Source organism: Schistocerca gregaria, chromosome 4 (genome assembly GCF_023897955.1).
Source record: "Schistocerca gregaria isolate iqSchGreg1 chromosome 4, iqSchGreg1.2, whole genome shotgun sequence".
In the NCBI taxonomy this organism is placed as follows: Eukaryota; Metazoa; Arthropoda; class Insecta; order Orthoptera; family Acrididae; genus Schistocerca; species Schistocerca gregaria.
Genome location: NC_064923.1, coordinates 571472985 through 571497374, shown reverse-complemented (window position 1 = coordinate 571497374; position 24390 = coordinate 571472985).

Below are 24390 nucleotides of genomic sequence, written 5' to 3'. Positions count from 1 at the left end.
TGTTTGTAGGTTGAGGCTTTTGTTTTTGATTTTGCATGTTGGGTGTCCTTTTTAGTTTTGCTTTAATTTTGTGGTTTAGTTTATCTATAGTGTTTGTGTCATATCCATTCTCCACTGCTATTTGTCTGATTGTCTGCAATTCATTCTTGTAGTTGTTATCAGTGAATGGGTATTTGTTTAGTCTGTGTAGCATATATTGGAAGCTGGCTAGTTTGTGTGTAATCGGATGATTAGAGTCTTTGTGAATGGTTGTGCTAGTGGTGGTCGCTTTCCTGAATATGGAAAATTGGTGTTGGTTGTTGTGTATGTATATTGTGAGGTCAAGGAAGTTTAGCCTTTTGTCGTGTTCTGTTTCTATGGTGAATTTTATTTTTGGGTGTACTTTGTTTATATCACTGTGGAGTTGCTGGATGCGGCTTGGTGTTTCATCTATAAAGCATATGATGTCATCTACATAACGGTACCAATATATTATCCGGTATTGTTTGGGTCTAACTATTGTTTCGAATATTTTATTTTCAATGTGATTGAGAAAGATGTTGGCTAGGACTCCACTGACTGGTGACCCCATTGGAAGCCCATCTTCTTGTGAGTAAAACTGATTGTCAAAGGAGAAGTAGTTTTGTTGTGTGATAAGTTTTAGGATGCTAGCTATTTCTTTTATGTGGGGTTTGGGAATTTTGGCTTGTTCTTCTAATTGTTGTCTGATGATGTTGATGGTTTCAGTGGTGGGGATATTGGTGTACATGGATGTGATGTCAAATGATGTGAGTGTGGCTGTTGTGGGTATGTTGATGTCTTTGATTTGCTGTACCAGCTCTTCGGTGTTGCGTATGCTTCTGTTATTTGTGCATATGTAATGTTTCTGTATGTATGTGTGAATTTCTCTGGCTAAGTGGTATGTGGGTGCACTTCTGAAATTGACTACAGGGCGTATAGGAATGCCATCCTTATGGAGCTTTAGTAGGCTGTTCAGTGTGGGTGCTTGGGGGTTCTTTTGTTTCAACCATTTTGCTTTCTGATTTGTGAATATGTGTGAGATATTTTTTAGGAGTGTTATTGTGTTTTTCTGTTATCTTTGTGTTGGGTCACTGGTTAGCTTTGTTATGTTGTTGTCTTCCAGGAATTTTAAGGTTTTTTGCTTGTATTCATCCTGTTTTATTATTATCACGGTGCTGCCCTTGTCTGATCTTGTGATGAGTGCCTCATTGTTTTTAAGTTTGTCCTTTATTTTTCCAGAGGTTTTTTCTTCTTCAGTTTTTGTTTCTGTCAATATGTTGTTTTTGTTTTCTTTTATTATGTATCTTATTTCTTCTGTGATTAATTCTCTTGTCAGACCTGCATTGAAGTTTTGGTTATTGTTTCTTTCTTGTTGTTTTATGATGTACTCACTTTCTGTGATAAGATTCTCCACTGTCTTTTGTGTGATGTGTGTGTTGACATTGTATTTTGGGCCTTTTTCTAGAAAACTTATTTCTTGGTTGGTTAGTGGTATGTCAGTAAGGTTTACCAGACGTTTGTGGAATGTGTGGTTTGCTTGCTTTCTATTTTTATGTGCAAAAGCTTTGTTTTGTTTTAGAAGAGTGTTTAGTTTTTGTTGTTGTTTATTCCATTTTGATTTTATTTGTGTTTCTGTGTTTTGTTTGACTGTATTCATGATATCGTTGAATATTTCAGACAAACACAACACATCTGGTATTTACCAATTAACATGCCAGGATTGCAAAGCAGTTTATATAGGACAGACAACCAGAAACTTTAATACCAGATATACAGAACACAAAAGAGCATTAAAAAGTAACAGCTGTCATTCCACATTTGCTGAACACCTCATGGACAAGAAACATAGCCCAACAAACATCAACACGGATTTGAAAATTCTCAAATGCAGCAACAGCCCCTCACAAAAACTGATAATAGAAGAAAATTACCAGATACAAAAAAGCCATAGTAGAAGGCAAACAAATAATAAATGAATACACAGCTCTCTGCAATGGCACTCTGTTCTCTGCCCTCAAAGAATTAACAGACAAAACCAACCTATAGAGATCTTAACCCCCCTCCCCCACAAACCCGAAAAAAAATCCTGAAACCTAAAATCTCTCTCTCCCTCCCTTTCTCTCTCCCTCTCTTTCTCTCTCTGTCTCCCCCTTTTACATACACACACAAACACACATGCACACACACACACACACACACACACACACACACACACACACACACACACACACACACAAACTCACACAAAAAAAAATAAAAAATAAAAAAAACATAAAATAAAATATCTGTCACCTCTGAAAGGTTCAAAACAGCCGCCAGGAACACCTTCAACTGTTCCACTGTCAGCATGACGAAAGTGGCGGCTGAGCACAGGATCATCACCAAACGACGCGCGCAAGAGATCTTTCACGCGACTAGCAATGTGTGGTGGAGCGCCATCCTGCATAAACATCGTACGTTCCAGCAGGTGTTTATCAGCCAGGCTGGGGATGATGCGATTCTGTAACATATCAGCGTACCTTTCACCCTTCACGGTAGCAATTACAAAACCAGAATCACGCATTTCCTCGGAGAAAAAAACGACCGATAACGGTAGATGTGGTAAATCCAACCCATACCGTTACTTTCTCGTAGTGCAAAGGAGTTTCCACGACAGTTCTAAGATTTTCGGTAGCCCAAATTCTGCAGCTGTTGACGTTGACAGACCCTTGGAGCGTGAAATGAGCTTCGTCGGTCCACAACACGTTACTCAACCAATCGTCATCTTCCAGCATCTTCTGAAACGCCCACACCGCAAATGCCCTCCGCTTCACTAAATCGCCAGGTAACAGTTCATGATGCCGATGGATTTTGTACAGATAGCATCGGAGGGTACGCCTCAGTGCCAACCAAACAGTAGTGTATGGAATGCCGGTGCGACGTGCGACTGCACGAGCGCTGACTTCCCCGTGCATAGACGAACCCACTACAGTCTCCATTTATTCCTGAACTGTCTCAGCAGCATTACGCCTTGTGCTCGATCGGCCACTACGGGGTATATCGTCTAAACAACCCGTGGCTTCAAACTTCGAAATCATTCTCGCCACAGCTGCATTTGTCAATGGACCTTTACCCGTTCCAATCCCCTTCCTATGGCGATAGGATCGTAACGCTGAACTGGCACATTCCTCATTCAGCTTCAATAAAAGCGCCTTTCCAGGCAACGTCAACATGCTGCGACTGCTGGCGCATCTGCTTCTCTCTCTCATTACAGCCCCTTTTATACACGATTGTCATGCGCAGTCACTGACGTTTTGCTGTCCAGCGCCATTAGTCGGAAATTTGATGAACATTGTTATTTTTTTGGTTCTAATAAAACCCCATGTCATTCCAAGCATGTGTATCAATTTTTACCTCTCTATCTACATTATTCCTTGGTTTATTAAGTTTTCAAATTTATACCGACTTTTTGATCACCCGGTGTACACATATCCACTTTTGTAATATATACGTATTCTTGGGTGTTTGTACCGATGAACTGGTAGTCACCTGTTGTAGATTATAAACAACTATGCTCTGCGTTACGGATAATACAGAATTTGACGATGAAAACATAATGTAATGTAATGTAACGTCTAGGGCCACTTATCGTTAAGGAAGAAACCGTTCGTTGAGTAGGAGCATTTAGTATGGGTAACAGATTGAGTCCACTCTAGGACCTCTTACAGACAGCTCTTTAAACAGACGAGCGTACTGGCTACAGCCATACAGTACTTTTACACCCTTATTAGGTTTGTTGCCTACAACCAGTCGCAAATCTAAAACAAGGAAGTAACAGAAGTACACGAACATAAAGTACCAGGAGGAGAAATTACTGAGTCTTAATGCTGATACGTTCCTCTCGTGCTCGCCTCGGAGTTACCATGGTTTTGCGAGATGTCAAACATGTGGGCGCTGCCAGCATCGACGCACTCTCGGCGATGTACGGCGCGCGCGACAAATTACGCCACGTACTGCTCCGAAGTTTCAACCGGAAACGTTTACTGGCGGAAGCCGATTAATCCTCTGTGCAGCCACTCTGTTCAATAAGTCTAAATAAGAGTCGGCAGCCTCGCTTTGATCTGCGAGACTTGCTTAAACTTCTCAGCACTCCAAAATCAATAATTAATACCCTGTACCAATTCGCCTACCTTCAGGAATACTCCGAGGTGCAATCACTGTACTGTAATATGTACATAGCTAACAGTTAATTCTCTGCGTACAGATTGATTTATAACTTTCGCCGCTAATCTGCAGGCTAAGAAATTAGGAGTGTAGCCTAACTCTCTAACGTCAAGTGATCAAGAAACACACGAAAACATAACACTGAAATTTCCATGGAATCAAATGGAATTTATTCGCTCCAATTAAACGTCGCTGAGTCCGTTTCGTTCTGTAAACATTAATGTCAGCAACTAATGGCTACACACTCAGATACACGCTAGTCTGCAGAGCCTAGGCCCGAAAGTAATTTTGACGTGGAGTGTCACTCACAAGTAAGATAGCTCGATGTAACTTGGACCACATGTAGAAAGAGCTGCTACAATATGGTACAGAAGGTAACTGAACGAAATAGGCAATGAGTCAAACAGAAATGACACTTTTATTCGAAGACAGTACTTACACTGAAGTCATAGCAATTTTTAATGGTCCTCTGGACATTACAAAAGACAGGGCACGATTGTTAATAGTAGGGTAGCAGTGAATGTTCTGGGCAAAATCGCTGAAGTCAGCATCAGTATGCCGGCCGCGGTGGTCTCGCGGTTCTAGGCGCGCAGTCCCGAACCGTGCGACTGCTACGGTCGCAGGTTAGAATCCCGCCTCGGGCATGGATGTGTGTGATGTCCTTAGGTTAGTTAGGTTTAAGTAGTTCTAAGTTATAGGGGACTGATGGCCACAGCAGTTGATTCCCATAGTGCTCAGAGCCAGCCAGCATCAGTATTCCTGGATATTGCAATGACAGCAATTTCCCAGAATTCTATCCCCCTCACCTCTACCTCCGCTCAAACCCCCCTCCGCCTCCTCCACGGTCTATGGCGTTACGCAACACCATAGTAGTCTCCACCAATCAATGCAGAGCCCTGTAGCGCAGACGTTTCGGCCAGTGCCATGCAAGCTCTGCCCCCACCCCACCCCGATTGTGTGAGCGCCATCCTTCACTCGCAGTCTGTGTGTACATTCAGATCTCACTTGGTTAACTGATGACACGCTTGGGTTGAACAAAAAAGGCTTTAACAAGTTTATTATTGTTGTATATATCCAACAGAGAAATGTACTCACAGCTTTCTGCACCAAGAATAAAATGGCATAATAATGGCAATATGGAGGAATATTGTTCACCAAATAATGGGAATACACCAGAGTGCCAAGAAGATCTGACTGGGTCCTCGAACACAACTTTTTGCATTTGCTGGAACTATATCCCTTTTTTAAAATGCCTGCCCACTCTCCCACCAAGTGAAGAGTGGCTGCTGCAAATCCAGCGTGTTGAGTTATAAATATGTCTGTAAGTATTCCTCCATCTCTAATTATAATTATATATTAATTATATAATTATATAAAATTATAATATAATTATAATAATTATTATATAATTATATAAATATAGTTATAATTTCAAGAGAGTACCGTGAATATCAGGAATCCGACCCACTATTGCCTGAGTCACAGCAGTAGCAACAACAGCGCGTAAGTGCGTATTCACAGGTTTCTACATGAAAAATGACAGTTTATTTGAACTGCCGAGCAATTTGGAGGAACAGAGCACGACAGCGAGTTATTATTACTGTAACTTTGGGTTGTAAAGTGACAATATACACTGCAGCGCCAAAGAAACTGGAGTAGGCACGCTTATTCAAATGCTGAGATATATAAACATGCAGAATACGGCGCTGTGGTCGGTAAAGCCTATATAAGACAACAAGAGTCTGGTGCGGTTGTTAGATCGGTTACTGCTGCTACAGTGGCAGGACATCAAGATTTAAGTCAGTTTGAAGGTGGTTCTACAGCCAGCGCACGAGCGATGGGGCACAGCATCTCAGCGGTAGCGATGAAGTGGGGATTTTCCCGTACGACCATGTCAAGAGTGTACCGTGAATATCAGGAATCCGGTATTAAATCAGATCTCCGACATCGCTGCGGCTGGAAAAAGATTCTACAAGAGCGGGACCAACGACGACTGAAGACAGTCGTATAACGTGCCGGAAGTACAACCTTTCCGTTGATTGCTGCAGATTTCAGCGCTGGGCCATCGTCAAGTGTCAACTTGCGAACTTGCGAACCAACGAAATATCATCCAAATGAGCTTTCGGAGCCGAAAGCTCACTCGTGTACCCTTGGTGACTGCACAGTACAAAGCTTCATGCCTCATCTGGGCCGGTCAACAGCGACATTAGACTGTTGATCACTAGAAAAATGAATCGTTTCAGGTGGTATCAAGCGAATGGACGCGTACGGGCATGAAGACAACCTCATAGATCCATGGACCCTGCATGTCAGCAGGGGAATGTTCAAGTTATTGAAGGGTCTGTAATAGTGTGGGGCAGGTGCAGTTGGAGTGATATGGGACCCCTGATACATCTAGATCCGACTCTGAGATGTGAAACGTACGTATGCATCCTGTCTGATCACCTGCATTCATTCTTGTCCATTGTGCATTCCGACGGAGTTGGGAAATTCCAGCAGGACAATGCGACACCCCACATGTCCAGAATTGTTACAGAGTGTCTCCTGGAACACACCTGTGAGTTTAAATACTACCGCTGGCCATCAAACTCCCCAGAAATGAACATTATTGAGCATATTTGGGATGCGTTGCCACGTGCTGTTCAGAAAAGATCTCCACTCCCTCGCACTCTTATGGATTTATGGGGAGCCCTGCAGAATTCGTGGTGTCAATTCCCTCCAGCACTACTTCAGACATTAGCCGTGTCCATGTAAAGCTCTGGCACTTCTGCGTGCTCACGGGGGCCCTACGCGACATTTGGCAAGTGTACCTGTTTCTTTGGCTCTTCAGTGTATGTATGTAAATAAATATTTCCTCCAATAACTGTTTTTATTTTCAACCCTATCAACCAATAACAGCACATACACTTGCACTGCCTGTGAAGTACAAACCTGTGTGCAAACAGTAATAGCAAGTTGAATTTGCAAAAGAAGTCTAGAGGCTGTGCAATTGCAATCTGTTAACTGTCCATTTCTGACAGTGGTACAATACAGTTTTTGTAGCCATATAACTTTAGTACAGGGTGTGTCTACACTCATACATATCACTAATAAATTTAAATGGTAGAAGAGCACTACACAGCACAACCAAATTACGACATGGATTCAAACTTACGTCCAAATAATAACAAATTTATGTGGTAAATTTACAAATACACACACAATCGGTGTTTTGTTAATGAAATTAAAATTTGAAATTTTCGTCGATACAATTTGAAAGACGTCAAGCAACATTCGCAAAGACCCTCTGACGTCCTAAGTACGAAGAAACACATAGAAACAATGTAAAAGATGATAATTGGGCATTAAATCTCCACAGCACTATAATAAACAATTTGACGAAATATAGCCACTACAAACTGCCTCCTGGAAGTCAATACAACATAAGCGTGGGGCAGAATCACATATTAGCGGTTTGAGTGTTGAATAACACTTAGGCGGGTTTTTGTTCTACTGATTTTTATTTGTATGAACTAGTTTGTGGCTTATTAGGCCATCTTCAGATAACTACTGGAAATTGCTTACAAGGAGCTTCTGTTATTACTAACCAAACATTGTGGACTAAGATACAACGCACTTACATACGATCTTTAGTTATAATATTGTCTTTGGAATTTTCAAACTGATCTTTTGACTTTTTGTTCAGTAAAACTGTTCTTTGACATAGAAAATCACATTTTATGATTTGTTAGTACCATGTCTGACAACAATTAAAATTATTTACAGTACCCATTATTAGAAATTTACAATTTTTTGGTATTTGTTGTGAACAGTTGCACTGGACATTAATTGTTGGTTGTACAACAGTGATGTTATCTTTGGCGGTTAGATTTTGTTATTAGACAATTGTGCATTAATATATACCAAATATTACATTGTTACAATCGAGTTACTGTTAGGATTGTAAACACATGAGGGATATTACATTATACTGGGGTGTGAATTTTTTGAGGGAAATACACTTGTCTTTGAACACAAGCTGCATGAGAACCTACTAAATTCAACTGTATATGGCTCTAAGCGCACTTTCAAATAGATCGCTGCACAGTATCTTGCTTTATTTTTGCGATGTATACCGCCACTGAGTATAAAAAAGATGTGGCACATTTGTGAGACCTCTCAGTCTTCCTCAACTAATCCCGAATATTTACATGCATAAACAAATTAGGTGAAGTATTCACACCTCAGTACATTTGAACTACCACAAAGATGTGATTATATGGCAGTGATAAAAGTGGTAGTGCGACCTCCAGAACAGATATGAGGAAACACAGATCAGCAAATTAGCCCACTGATGATGCCTTAGAACAGGAGAAGGCGAAACGCGTTTGGGATAAATAAAGTAACTAGCAGCAGGAAAAGGCAGTTTTATTTACTAAACAACTATCATAGTAATTTGCTACACGAGGCATGGTCGTAAACAGAGACCTGCAAAGTGGTGGAACGTCCGCCCACGGCTGCAGCTCACCACAGAGTGCTGTGCTGGCCGGAAGCAGGGTTTTTACTGATGGATCCACGAGAGCGTGAAAATCGTAGCCCACCGGACCAGCACCAGCTTGTCATGTGAGCTTAGACCATCTCAAGACACGAAATTCAAATCGTAGTCAACAATATATTAATAAATACTCTTTATTTAATCAGTTGGCAGGAGATGTGTTTCCCCCACCTGAGTAGACATTATGACTGCACCCCTCACCATTCTCCCCATGACATAATAGCTGTAATCAAACGGAAATGAAATGAAGCGCGATACAGTAGCCACCGTTTGGGGTCTCTCCTGTGTGTATATATCGTCAAGGTGACGCCATGAAAGTCAAAACAGATCACGTTACTAAATACCACCAGCCACTGATCAGATATCAGAATCCTTTGATCTCGCGACCCCCAAACAAAGCACCAATTGGCGGTATTCTGTCATCAGCAAATTCCAGACTCGCATCCTGTCTCTGTCGCTCCCCTGCTTGTCTGTGTGACCAACGTCTCCAAACACGAAGATGGAGGTTTTCATCTCCCCTCAGAATACTGTACTCCTATTGGCTAATGCTGGAGACAATGGGAAAGCTGACGCAATGTCGATATCAAATATTGAGTGAAATAATTCATTTGCACTACCCTGACGAATTAATTGTTTAACAACTTACAGAAGTCAAATAGACTCCTTAAAACACTCACTTCCACCTTACGATGATCCTTCTTCATAATAAAACATATCTTCAGCGTTTGAGTACTACAAACAAACATTATGTAAATCAAGTAATAAAATTTCTGTCACAGTTACAACTACTGGCCATTAAAATTGCTACACCAAGAAGAAATGCAGATGATAAACGGGTATTCATTCGACAAATACATTATACTAGAACTGACATGTGATTACATTTTCACGCAATTTGAGTGCATAGATCCTGAGAAATCAGTACCCAGAACAACCACCTCTGGCCGTAATAAAGACCTTGATACGCCTGGGTATTGAGTCAAACGGAGCTTGGATGTTGTGTACAGGTACAGCTGACCATGCAGCTTCAACACGATACCACAGTTCATCAAGAGTAGGGACTGGCGTATTGTGACGAGCCAGTTGCTCGGCCACCATTGACCAGACGTTTCCAGTTGGTGAGAGATCTGGAGAATGTGCTAGACAGGGCGCAGTCAAAAATTTTCTGTATCCAGAAAGGCTCGTACAGGACCTGCAATATGCGGTAGTGCATTATCCTGCTGAAATGTAGGGTTTTGGAGGGATCGAATGAAGGGTAGAGCCACTGGTCGTAACACATCTGAAATGTAACGTCCACTGTTCAAACTACCGTCAATGCGAACAAGAGGTGACCGAGACGTGTAACCAATGGCAACCCATACCATCACGCCAGGTGATACGCCAGTATAGCGATGACGAGGACACGCTTCCAATGTGCGTTCACCGCGACGTCGCCAAACACGGATGCGACTATCATGATGCTGTAAACAGAACCTGAATTCATCCGAAAAAATGACGTTTTGCCATTCGTGCACCCAGGTTCGTCGTTGAGTACACCATCGTAGGTGCTCCTGTCTGTGATGCAGTGTCAAGGGTAACTGCAGCCATGGTCTCCGAGCTGATAGTCCATGCTGCTGAAGACGTCGTCGAACTGTTCGTGCAGATGGTTCTTGTCTTGCAAACGTCCCCATCTGCTGACTCATGGATCGGGACGTGGTTGCACGATCCGTTACAGCCATGCGGATAAGATGCCTGTCGTCTCTACTGCTAGTGATACGAGACCGTTAGGATCCAGCACGGCGTTCCGTATTAACCTCCTGAACCCACCGATTCCATATTCTGCTAACAGTCATTGGATCTCGACCAACGCGAGCAGCAATGTCGCGATACGATAAACCGCAATCGCCATAGGCTACAGTCCGACCTTTATCAAAGCCAGAAACGTGGTGGTACGTATTTCTCCTCCTTACACGAGGTATCACAACAACGTTTCACCAGGCAACGCAGGTCGACTGCTGTTTGTGTATGAGAAATCTGTTGGAAACTTTCCTCATGTCAGCACGTTGTAGGTGTCGCTACCGGCGCCAGCCTTGTGTGTATGCTCTGAAACGCTAATCATTTGCACATCACAGCATCGTCTTCCTGTCGGTTAAATTTCGCGTCTGTGGCACATCATTTTCGTGTTGTAGCAATTTTAATGGCCTGTAGTGTAGAATGATGAAGCTAGGTAGCATTTTTTCGTTCTATCACAAGATAATTGTATCTTCAACATTTGAGTACCACACACAAACATTATGTAAATCAATTAATGAAATTTCCTTCACAAATACATCGGAACGCTAAATGTAGCTTAGGTATTGTACGCGCCCTCCTCCACCGTTGTGGATAACTGGTGACAAAAAATCCTAACGATCACACAAACAGGCAGTCATGAAACATGCGTTACTGGCTGTAGGGCGTCGCTCTTGTTCGCCGTGGTTGCCCGAGACAACTACCTGAAACAATAAATTGATCAATCGGAAATTTGATGTCGCGTTTGGGATTTTAAGAGATCAATAGCCTTCCTAAATTGGCTCTCTTCGAAACATTCGGAAGGAGGAAGGAAGATTCTATTTTGTCATAGAATAGAAACAACAGCAAAAACCACCACAAGGCAGAGTATTGAGAAGCACTAAACATGTCTCACTTAAACGATGATCCAATCCTTAGCAGTAAGCTATAATTTCTAGATGTCAGAGACAGCTGAAAACACATCCCACGCACTCGCCTCCCAGACGTCCACACGCAATGCGCCCAACCCCATGTACCCCGCCAGCACCGGCGTAAAGATGTCAGTGAAAATTTCCGCCGCGGCCGCAGCCGCAAACGTGGGCATACATGTGTGCCGAAGTGTGTCGCCCCCTGCCATGCAGGACATCCAGGGATGATTGGAGCGGTAGGAATTCGGATGCTATCAGTATGTCCAATGCAAACGTCTATCATTTTGAATCTTCTCTCACACAACACACACACGTCCACTTCTGTCACGCTCACCCAGCACACTGGTCACTTTGCCAGCCCTCGCTGTTGTGGGCAAGATTGGGCACGTAGGTGCATTCTTTGTACATGTCAAGGGTTGAGCTAATCCGTTAATTCCGGCTGCCGACTCCTTGTGACCGCCCTTGCATGCAGCCGCGGTGCACTCCGAAACGAGCAGCTGCAGCCTGGGTGTATACAGTAGCTCTAAACAATTCCGCCCCAGCATAGGCCCACCAGTTAAAAAAATCAATCCGAGGCAGTGATGTCGTTGACCTCATGTCTCGAATTTTTCACGCGAAATGTAGATTCCTCCCATTTATACGAGCTATTTCGAAGACAGAAGAAACTGGACACACACCCGTTTTCGCGTCGCTAAAGTATCGTTAGTTGTTGTTAAAATTCTGTACAGGACTGTGGCATAGGCTATATTCCCTCTAAGTTTTCTTCATCGGGTAGAAAAATATGTTTCTTTACCTGTCACGTCATGCATCACAGTACTAGAATATTTTGGGTCATGATGCGGTGTTAAGATCTACCACCATCCCAGGATGACTTCCCACTTCTCAACACCTCTTAAGCTAACCAAATGTCCCGCCACATACAAAGTCTCTTAAATTAACAGCACAGAGACATTGTAAATATAATACTTATGCTACATATCACTTTATAAATTCGGTACACATCTGATTTTATTAGGATGGTTGTCTCTCCCTCTGAAGGTGGAAGATTGAAATATCGTTAAAAGATATCGCCGCAACGAAAGAAAACGCCAAGTGAAGAACAATATCCCTGGTACCCTAGCCATTGCTTCCACCTGTCACGCGGCGTCACTGATATCAAATTGATAGGCTAATTAATAAAACTGATCATGAGAGTCACTTCGCATGCAGAGAAATTTTTCTTTTTTAGTAGCTGGATTACAGTGACCATGTAGTTCAAATGGGAATCCATGGAGGGAAGACGATGTTCTTCTCGAGAAACACTGTTGAGAACTGACATTTGAAGATAATCACAGAAGGATGTGTAGCTCCACCAACGAAGCTGAATGTGGAAGGATTCTACCAGCGGCAACATACATTACGTGTAAGGGCCATGCTATTAAAAACATGGTCACAACGACCATGTTACTATCACTTTGCATATAAAGCGATCTTGGTTATACAGGTACATAGAAAAGTCACTGATAGTGTTACACTTTCTGGTAGAAATACTGTACGCGATTTGGAATCCAATCTTCCCTTCAACCACATACCTCCATTGGATCCTATGGAGATGTCTTTTAAGATTACAGCCACTTATGAATCATATCCGAGGCACTCTCACATTTCGAAATGAGTCACCTTTTCCGAACCTATCTGCTACCACTCTCATATCTGGAAATGAGTGATTTTAGGCAGTCCCTATGCATCTCGTTACTGTTTCTCAGTCTCCTCCCCACCACCACTGGATCTTTGCGCATGTGATCGTTCCCATTTATGTCAGAACTGAGCATAAGTAGGAGAGCGCTATATCTATCAGCTTCTGCAACCCATGTAGAAACGGGGTAAGCTGGGTTAATGCGACAGGACCGTGTTCTGACCACCCAATGGAAATGGTAACATTTTGTCATAGCTCCGCCAACAGTGCCCAGTGTTGGACCGCATTGGATTGTGAGGGCAGGCATACTCGTTGTCCAGTTCCTGGTTGGCCACGCTGACCACCACAAGAAGTATCACTGTACTGTGCATCAAGCCCAGTGTAACCTCTTCACATCTGTCCCAGCCATCCGAAAACAAATAATGGACACCATGAAACATTCTGTCATCCCACACCACTGGTGGGAGATTATCAGCAGCTGGACCAGGGAATTACCACCGCACATCTAGGCTGCCATCAATATCACAACACAAACAGCTGTCTTCACTACAACAAATGACCATCGTCAATGATTCTGGCGATGGGGCCTGGGCAGGGGTCCAATCTTCCAATGTTTTGGAGAGACTTCTGATCACATCTGGTTTGATTGAGGAACTCTGACGCTACAACGGTGTATCACTGCTTCCTTATGTATTAGCTCTCACACAACAGAATCATGGTACCAGTTTTCAACAGGACAATGCGCTTCCAGGCACGGCACGACCCTCTGAAACCTGCCTGTGTGACCCCTGCATCCAGTAACATCCTCAGGCCCGTCCACGATAGAACTAGTGTTCGACCAGCTCGGACTTTAACTTCGTCACCGTGTCAGTATCCAGGATATGAAGGACCAGTTACATCAGTTGTGGACCTGCTTACTTCAGGAGAGGTTACAACGGCTTGAGACACCCTTCAGCCGAGTCAGTGCATGCATCCAGGTCAGAGAAGGTACAACTCTATAGTGATAAGTGTGCGCATACAAGTTCTTTGTGACTTTCATCCGATTTTGTAGGAACTTCACATACACTTTCAACATGTGGAGCTTCGTTTCGTTGTCTTCTCTTCCTCTGGGTGTCTCACTTTTTCTGACAGGCAATATATACTGAAGCGCCAAAGAAACTGGCATAGGCAAGCGTGTTCAGATACAGAGATATGTAAAAAGGCGCTGCAGTCGGTAACGCCTATATAACACAACAAGTGTCTGGCGCAGTTGTTAGATCGGTTACTGCTGCTACAATAGCATGTTATCAAGATTTAATTCACTTCGAACGTGGTGTTATAGTGGGCGCACGAGCGATGGGACGCAGCATCTCCGAGGTAGCGATGAAGTGGGGATTTTCGCGTACGGCCATTTCACGAGTGTACCGTGAATGTCAGGAATCTCATAAAGCATCACATCTCCGATATATCTGCGGCCGGAAAAAGATCCTGCAAGAATGGGACCATCGACGACTAAAGAGAATCGTTCAATGTGACAGAAGTGCATCCTTTCCAAAAAAAAAAAAAAAAAAATGGTTCAAATGGCTCTGAGCACTATGGGACTCAACTGCTGTGGTCATGAGTCCCCTAGAACTTAGAACTACTTAAACCTAACTAAGCTAAGGACATCACACACATCCATGCCCGAGGCAGGATTCGAACCTGCGACCGTAGCAGGCATCCTTTCCACAAATTGCTACCTATTTCACTGCTGGGGCAACAACAAGTGTCAGCGTGCGAACCATTCAACGAAATATCATGGATATGGGCTTTCGGAGCCGAAGGCCGCACTCGTGTACCTTTGATGACTATACTACACAAAGCTTTACGCATCGCCTGGGCCCGTCCACACCAACACTAGGCTGTTGACGACTGGAAACGTGTTATGTTGCCTGGTTGGACGAGTCTCGTTTCAGATTGTATTAAGCGGTGGATAGACGTGTATGTGTGTGGAGGCAAATTCATGAACACATGGACCTCGCATGTCAGCAGGAAACTGTTCAAGCTGGAGCAGGCTTTTTAATGGATTGGGGCGTGTGCAGTTGGAGTGATATAGGACCTCTGATACGTCTAAATACGATTCTGACAGGGTGACAAGTACCTAAGCATCCTGTCTGACCACCTTCATCCATTCATGTTCATTGTGCATTCCGACGGACTTGGGCATTTCCAGCAGGACAATTCGACACCCCACACGTCCAGAGTTGCTACAGAGTGGCTCTAGAAACACTCTTCTGAGCTTCAACACTTTCGCTGGCAACCAAACTACTCAGACATGTCATTATTGAGCACATCTGGGATGCCTTGCAACATGGTGTTCAGAAGAGATCTCTACCCCCTCGTACTCTTACGGATTTATGGTCAGCCCTACAGGATTCATGGCATCAATTCCCTCCAGCACTATTTCAGACATTAGTCGAGTCCATGTCACGTCGTATTGTGGCATTTCTGCATGCTCGCGGTGGCCCAACAGACTATTAGGCACGAGTACCAGTTTCTTTGGCTCTGCAGTGTATATATGTAAATAAATATGTCCTCCAAGAAATTGTTTTTATTTTCAATGGACGTGTATAGGTATGGAGACAACCTCATGAATCCATGGACCCTGCATGTCAGCAGGGGACTGTTCAAGCTGGCGGAGGCTATGTAATTTTGTAGGGCGTGTGCAGTTGCAGTGATATGGGACCCGTGGTATGTCTAGATATGACTATGACAGATGACATGCCTGATCACCTGCATCCATTCACGTCCATTGTGCATTCCAACGGTCTTTGAAAATTCGAGTAGGGCAATGCGACACCCCCCACATCCAGAGTTGCTACAAGGCGGCTGCAGGAATATTCTTCTGAGTTTAAACACTTCCGCTGGCCACCAAACTCCCCAGACATGAACATTACTGAGCATACCTGTCATGCCTTGCACCGTGCTGTTCAGAAGAGATCTCCACTCTCTAGTACTCTTATGGATTTATGGACAGCCTTGCGGGATTCATGGTGTCAATTTCCTCCAGCACTACTTCAGACATTAGCTGAGTCCATGCCACGTCGTGTTGAGGCACTTCTGCGTGCTCGCAGGGGTCCTACACTATATCAGGCAGGTGTACCAGTTTCTTTGGTTCTTCAGTGTATTTACCAGTTTGTAGTTTACATATCTTTACGATTATCTGTTGTAGAGTACAGATCCTTTCTTTAAAGTCGCGTTCTATCTGTCGTAGTCGGGAGTATATACACTCGTGTCCAGAATAAACAGAACACCTTAAACGACTAGAGATAGTACTTTTCTCCCGCGGGGAGTGGCCGCGTGATTAGAGGCGCCATGTCACTGATTGCGCGGCCCCTCCTGCCAGAGGTTCGAATCCTCCTTCGGTCATGGGTGTGTGTGTTGTTCGTAGCATAAGTTAGTTTAAGTAAAGTGTAAGTCTAGGGACCGATGACCTCGGCAGTTTGGTCCCTTAACACTTCACACGCATTTGAACATTTCGATAGGACTTCCAAATTCTCAGGACGTCTACATTAGTATGTTTTGCAGAAATGGTTAGCATTTTAACCATGTCGCCCCGTATGTTTAGGGCCAACACCGGTATCACGGCGCAACACCACCTACCGGTAAAATGTGCCTGCGGCTTTCGTTGTTGCTACAAACCGAAGGTAATGGATCAATGTGGCTTGCACAGACGTGCAGGAAGCTCGCAGACGCATGTACCAACCGTACCGTCAAATAAGTAAGTTTGAAAGATGGCGCATTATCGGCACAAGGGAGTGTGATCCACCTGGGAAATTGCTGCTCGTGTGGAACGAAATGTTTCGGCAATGCAATGGGTGTATGCAGAATGGTTCACAGAACGCCGTAGAACACGACGAGATGGGTCAGGTCGCACCACACAGATCGCCCCCCCCCCCTCTCCACCAAGAAGATCGACGTCTCATCCGAATGGCAGTGTAGGACAGATCTGTGTCCTCTAAAGCTCTGGTGGAACGATTAACATGTCGTACACTATCAGTTGTGACAGTCCGTCGCCGTTTATTAAGGAACGGGTTACACGTGTGTTTCTACCTCTCCGCCTACCTTTCACTAATGTGTAGGAACACATGCTAGCTGGAAATGGTGTTGGACGACGTCACTGGGGACAGTAATGGCATCAGATAGTATTTTCGGACGAATTCAGGTTCTGTTTGTTCGAAAATATGGCCGCATTTTGGTTCGCTGCAGATAGCAGTAACGGCATCATAGTGAATACATTCGCACAAGAGATACAGTGATAGCTCGAGGCCCTATGGTATGTGATGCTATTCGTCACAACCACATGTCACAGTTGATGCGTGTCCAGGACACTGACCAGTGTGACCTACGTGAATGACATCCTGCGACCCGTAACCACACCCCTTCTGCACAATACCGCAAACGCCATTTTTCAGCAAAACAATCCACGACCACATATTGTTACACGAACACGTGCCTTCTTAGTGTCACCGGATGTCAACCTTTTGCCCCGCCCCGCCAGATCACCAGACTTGTCTCCAATAGAAAATGTGTGGGATATGGTGAACTACAGGTGCAGGGCGGTGACCCAGAGCAACATACAGGGTGTTTCAAAAATGACCGGTATATTTGAAACGGCAATACAAACTAAACGAGCAGCGATAGAAATACACCGTTTGTTGCAATATGCTTGGGACAACAGTACATTTTCAGGCAGACAAACTTTCGAAATTACAGTAATTACAATTGTCAACAACAGATGGCGCTGCGGTCTGGGAAACTCTATAGTACGATATTTTTCACATATCCACCATGCAATGCAATAATATGGCGTAGTCTCTGAATGAAATTACCCGAAACCTTTGACAACGTGTCTGGCGGAATGGCTTCACATGCAGATGAGATGTACTGCTTCAGCTGTTCAATTGTTTCTGGATTCTGGCGGTACACTTGGTCTTTCAAGTGTCCCCACAGAAAGAAGTCACAGGGGTTCATGTCTGGCGAGTAGGGAGGCCAATCCACGCCGCCTCCTGTATGTTTCGGATAGCCCAAAGCAATCACACGATCATCGAAATATTCATTCAGGAAATTAAAGACGTCGGTCGTGCGATGTGGCCGGGCACCATCTTGCATAAACCACGAGGTGTTCGCAGTGTCGTCTAAGGCAGTTTGTACCGCCACAAATTCACGAAGAATGTCCATATAGCGTGATGCAGTAATCGTTTCGGATCTGAAAAATGGGCCAATGATTCCTTTGGAACAAATGGCGGCCCATACCAGTACTTTTTGAGGATGCAGGGACGATGGGACTGCAACATGGGGCTTTTCGGTTCCCCATATGCGCCAGTTCTGTTTATTGACGAAGCCGTCCAGGTAAAAATAAGCTTCGTCAGTAAACCAAATGCTGCCCACATGCATATCGCCGTCATCAATCCCGTGCACTATATCGTTAAGGAATGCCTCTCATGCAGCAATGGTAGTAGCGCTGAGGGGTTGCCGCGTTTGAATTTTGTATGGATAGAGGTGTAAACTCTGGCGCATGAGAGATACGTGGAAGTTGGCGTCATTTGGACCGCAGCTGCAACACGGCGAACGGAAACCCGAGGCCGCTGTTGGATCACCTGCTGCACTAGCTGCGCGTTGCCCTCTGTGGTTGCTGTACGCGGTCGCCCTACCTTTCCAGCACGTTCATCCGTCACGTTCCCAGTCCGTTGAAATTTTTGAAGCAGATCCTTTATTGTATCTCTTTTCGGTCCTTTGGTTACATTAAACCTCCGTTGAAAACTTCGTCTTGTTGCAACAACACTGTATTCTAGGCGGTGGAATTCCAACACCAGAAAAATCCTCTGTTCTAAGGAATAAACCATGTTGTCCACAGCACACTTGCACATTGTGAACAGCACACGCTTACAGCAGAAAGACGACGTACAGAATGGTGCACCCACAGACTGCGTTGTCTTCTATATCTTTCACATCACTTGCAGCGCCATCTGTTGTTGAAAATTGTAACTACTGTAATTTTCGAAAGTTTGTCCGCCTGAAAATGTACTGTTGTCCCAAGCATATTGCAACATACGGTGTATTTCTATCGCTGCTCGTTTAGTTTTTATTGCCGTTTCAAATATACCGGTCATTTTTGAAACACCCTGTTGATGAAATTTGGGACCAAGTGAATGCAGCGTGGATGGCTATACCACAGGACGCCATACGCGCCTTATACGCGTCGATGCCATCACGCATGGAACAAGCTATCAGGGCCATGGCGGATCTTGCGTCTACCACGCAACAGGACACATGCTGAACCGAGGTGACTGAAGTGATAATCATTTCTGCATAACATACTAATGTACATGTCCTGTGAATATGAACGTCCTATCTCTAGACGTTCAAGGTGTTCTGTTTTATCTGAACATGAGTATATAATTACATTCCTGGTATAATCTTCAGTTAAAGTAATGAAGTACTTGGTTCTCCAACTGACCTGGTTTGCATTGAATCACACAAATGTGAATATACATCTCGGTAATTTCTTTGGCTTTAGAGATGGGTCTCGTAACGGAAGTCTTGTTTGTTTTCCTTCTAAAAAAATGGCGCATGGAATATTAATTGCTCCCTTACATGAAATGCTACTAGCGAGATCTTTGCGTAAGGCATCCACTGCTTCAGAATGCAGGTAACCTAGTCTTTTTTGCCTCAAGTCTGTATTATTTGATTGCAATACTGATTTTGTTTCTAAATTTCGGTTATATGGTTGATCTTGTTGGTGCAGTCCATTTATTAATGCCGCACTAACAACTACGTTCTTGGATGTGTCGTGAATGTGAACGCCTTCCCTGTCAAATAAAGTCGAATCTAATAATTTACCAAGAAATTGTAGCTTTGCGCTTAGCTAAGGTAATTAAGGATTATGTTTTAAACCCACCTCTCTTGCTACCTGTGAGAACGTCTACATACGAAAATCCCGTTTCATTTACAGATGAGTTGTGGGGCTATCACCACCTTAAAATTGTTTCCGTCACTTAGCTATTTTTGCATTGTACTGAAGCAACAAAGCCTACATACTATTCCGACCGTGTGTCCTTACCTGGAGCTGCATTTGAAAAGAATGTCTGCTAGTTTGCTGCCTTGGATAACATTTATCCATAGCTTTTGTTCTTACTGCAACAGTTTTTGCCAGATGCCTGAAGCTGTTACAATTAAAGAAAATGGGACTTCTTTTTAAACCTACTAGCATCATACTTTTTCCTGTTGAACCGCGTTAGTTCATGATTTATTACAGGTGTCATTGTTTATTTCTTGCAGTAATTTATTTTTTATGGCGTCTCCCGTGAACGGAAAGTCTGAATTTTTTGAGCTCACAATCTTAGCTTTATATTTTCGATTTAGCGTAAACCCCAGGGGTAGGAAAAACACTTTTTCGCCCAAATCTCTGCTCCTATGGCAGCTACGAGTTTATAAATTCCACAAAATTTAGCAATTGACTTGCAACAACGTCTTAGTTAAAACGTAATAACAAGCTTAGGGACAAATGGTTCAAATGGCTCTCAGCACTATGGGACAACTTCTGAGGTCATCAGTCCCCTAGAACTTAGAACTACTTAAACCTAACTAACCTGAGGACATCACACATATCCATGCCCGAGGCAGGATTCGAACCTGCGACCGTAGCGGTTGCGCAGTTCCAGACTGAAGCGCCTAGAACCGCTTGGCCACTCCGGCCGGCCTTTGGGACAATATTGAAATGAAATAGAGATCCCAAGATAATAAAGGAGCTCATACTGTGTGGCACAAAAAGTAAGCAATCGCCAAAGAAATCCGTGTAACCCCGGACAGTAATCTTGTTAGTTTGAAGAGACCAGAGTCTTCCTGGAATTGGTTTAACTTGCCCCACGTTTCTTGACCTATAGAGGAATCTTGCAGATGAACATACTCGTATATCGACAGATGGACGAAGTGTACAATTTTCCATCTTGCTGTGCTTACTTTAGTTACATTCGACATTTTGCCATTGACACACTTTCACAGTCGTTCGTATTCCAGGAAAGTTTTCACGGTGAAATTTCACGTGCTATAGTTTCTTAATCGGCGGAAATGGACTGGTGTTTAGAGAATGCATTGTACCACGAGTTGCAGCTAATTTCCGCCAGCCAATAATCTCGCATTTTTTCAGAATATTTTGCCGAAGCACGGAGTTAATTTGCAGGCGGTGTGTAATTGGAGGAAACACATGTACTACCTACAGATAAACAAATCTGTAACACGGACTTATTTTGTAGGGTATTACACGGAGCAACAGAAAAACTCAGAGGTCCTTAGTCACATTAGCACGCTTTACAAGCGAAGAATAGATTCTAAATTATTATACTCTGTTATTGTGAGAGACTGTAGAAGTAACAGTCATCTTTCAATCTGAATTTTTTAGTGATTACCACAGACTGTCGTTCCTTGATCCTAAAGCTTATGTTCCACAGTGACAATTAAGATATTAGGTAAGTAGGTGACAGTATTGGTAAAGTCGCGATGGAGAGCAGATTAGTGGTCAAGTCAAAATCATTTCACATTCATTTTGCATATATCATTACAAGATCTTACAAGTACTAGTTTTTCAACGATAAACAACAGAAACAAAAAACTTCTTTTGATTCAGATCTGTAGATGAATATGCTATGGGTTCATGTTGGCAGTGACATGAATAACCCAAGAACTCAGTTCATTATTACAGTTTACAAATACTACAAGAAGTAGCATCTGTATTTCAAAATATTGTAAGATTCAAAAGTGATACAAAGGTTGACAACTTGCAATAAATGATCATAACATAAAACTGTGTGCCGTTTGTAAAATCAAAGTGACCATATTTTCTACCCCAAATTCGGGGCACATTACAGATTTTGATACTGGATATAGAAAAGGTAAAAAGATCCTAACTAAATGTAACAAATGCTAAAAACCAGTTTAATTGTTACAAAAAGTACAGTAATTTATGCTTGAATAGTAGCTTTTAAGATGGAAGAGTGTGAGTAGCCAAACTGTATTTATCAGTGTCGTTAATTTTCTTGAGCTTTCCTGTATTCTTAAGCAGCATATGAAAATATTCAACACAAATTTCATCATAATTCACTCTAGTGACTAACATTGCTTTAATAATACATTACTCATGTGGCAGAATACCTTTTCAGTAGCAGCATTATTAGTGGCAGGAAGGCAAAAGAAAAATTCCACTAATTCGAGTAAATTTGGGAATGGCACATCATTCTAGCTCAAATGACACATCATTCTAATACTTCCCTAAGCTGGCAGCAAGACTTGTTAGCAATCCATTCAGTGACATTCTCACTGCTTACAAACTGTTTGACGTAGACATACTCATCATATGTCTGCAAACAGAACACATGGCACTGTTTTGATAAATGGAGAAAAAGTTCTTTCATTCTCATCCCATAGAGATACTTGATTTAGGGTAACCCACCCTGTGCTTCTTTGAACTCGCTGTTGTGCACTTTCATTGTACATTACAATATATGTGGGTACTCTTCGGTAAGAGTAGTGTCTCTGCGTCAAGGACTTTGCCTACATAACTTAAACCAATAAGAAAATATAATATGAAATAAATATCTTATTTGGGATAAATAGTTTCACAACACTAATCAACAAATTTAAACTTTTTTCTGCATATTGTTTGTAAATGGACGGATTTATCTAATTTTAGGATACTGAATTCACTGGTAAAATCAGTTTTCCTCTATCACATTACATCTTATAGATATACAGCAGAATCAAAAACTGTACTGGCGAACACTGATAGATTTAAAAAAAAAAAACAAGAAATTTATATTCCAAACTTTAGAACTCAATACTGTTTAATACTTGGAGCTCAGGGGTTGTACATGTCAGAACGACTGAGAGGTATGGTTTGGGAGAGAGGGGTGACTCACGCTGAAGCATGCAGAGAAACACCAGGAAGCTGTCACTGACTTTATTGCATCAAAGCTGACATCTCACTGACCCTGGTGAAGGTGCCATGTGGCGTACGTGTGCGCATCAGTGCCTGTGCCAAGGCTGGAATATGCTGTGTCGGCGTTCGGTGGCCCAGCGTTGCAGATGCAGCACCCTACTCGTGCCATGGCTATGTGGCCGCCATGTTTGTTACTGTGCTGGTAGGGCAGGAGGCGGCTGACTGCTCCTTCAAGCGCAATTCGTGGACGCATGTAGAGCGCTGAAGACAAACAGCCGACCGTCGCCGTTGTAGTGAGCCTTAGCAGCTCTGGCCGTCCACCCAGGGCAGCTCGTGCAGTGGCCACAGACAGTGGCGCATCTTGGCATCTGGGAGCCTGTGACTTTGTACCCCAGCCCCACATCTGTGGACAGAAGCTTGCATCCCGCCGGACGATGTCACCCAGAGAGCAGAGGACTGCAGCCGTCTCGCTCCTCACGCCGCTGCTGCTCCAAGGTGTGGGTCACCCCTTTACAGCTCTGGCGCGTCCGTGCAGCGGAGGTTGCTGTTAGTTTCACTGGGCTGGATACCCATCACCAGAGATCGTCGTGCTTAGACTGCAACTTAGGCAGTCGTTCTAGATGCGGACAGAATGGCGACACGACCGCCGCCTGATTTGAGCCTCTGGGCTCTTATTTATACATCAGCCCCCACGCCTCTGAGGTAGTTCCTTTGGAGGGGACAAGTGAAGTGCTCTTTAATAATTACATCGTTAGCTTTCCTCAGCCTGCTTCGGCCCTCCAGAAAAGCACTGTTGTAGCTGCAACGTATGGGTTCTTCACAGTACGTCAGTGGCGTGTGCTGGCCTGATTACTTCAGACATGTATATTAGTGCCTGTCTTCTTGCCAGGTGAGTGCTGTCGTAAACCTGCCTCGCAGATTCGTTTACTAAATATCAACATCGCCCGCACCTGCCATTCGATGTGACAATTTGTCCCTTAACTACAACTTTCCTGCCACAGCTGCATGAAATTTACAAGAATTCCCCAAATCCATCCCTGCACTTATTCCTGCCGCAGCCGTATGTGTGGACAATAAAAGGTCTACTTGTTTTCAACATTAACCGTCTTTGGTATTCGAAAAAATGTGACAACGATGCTCTTCTTTTGTTTGCCGTTTCATCACTTTCCTTAACAATACCCTAGCAGCTGTCGCCCATCATCGAAAGTTTTTAATGGCCTTGACAACAGCTTTTCATCTTACGAATGGCTTGGTGAAAGTCTTGCTCAACCCTTATGGCTCCCAACTTTTCCAGAAAGAAAAGGCGAGAACGTAAAAATTGAACTGTAGGTGACGCTCTACACCCTAT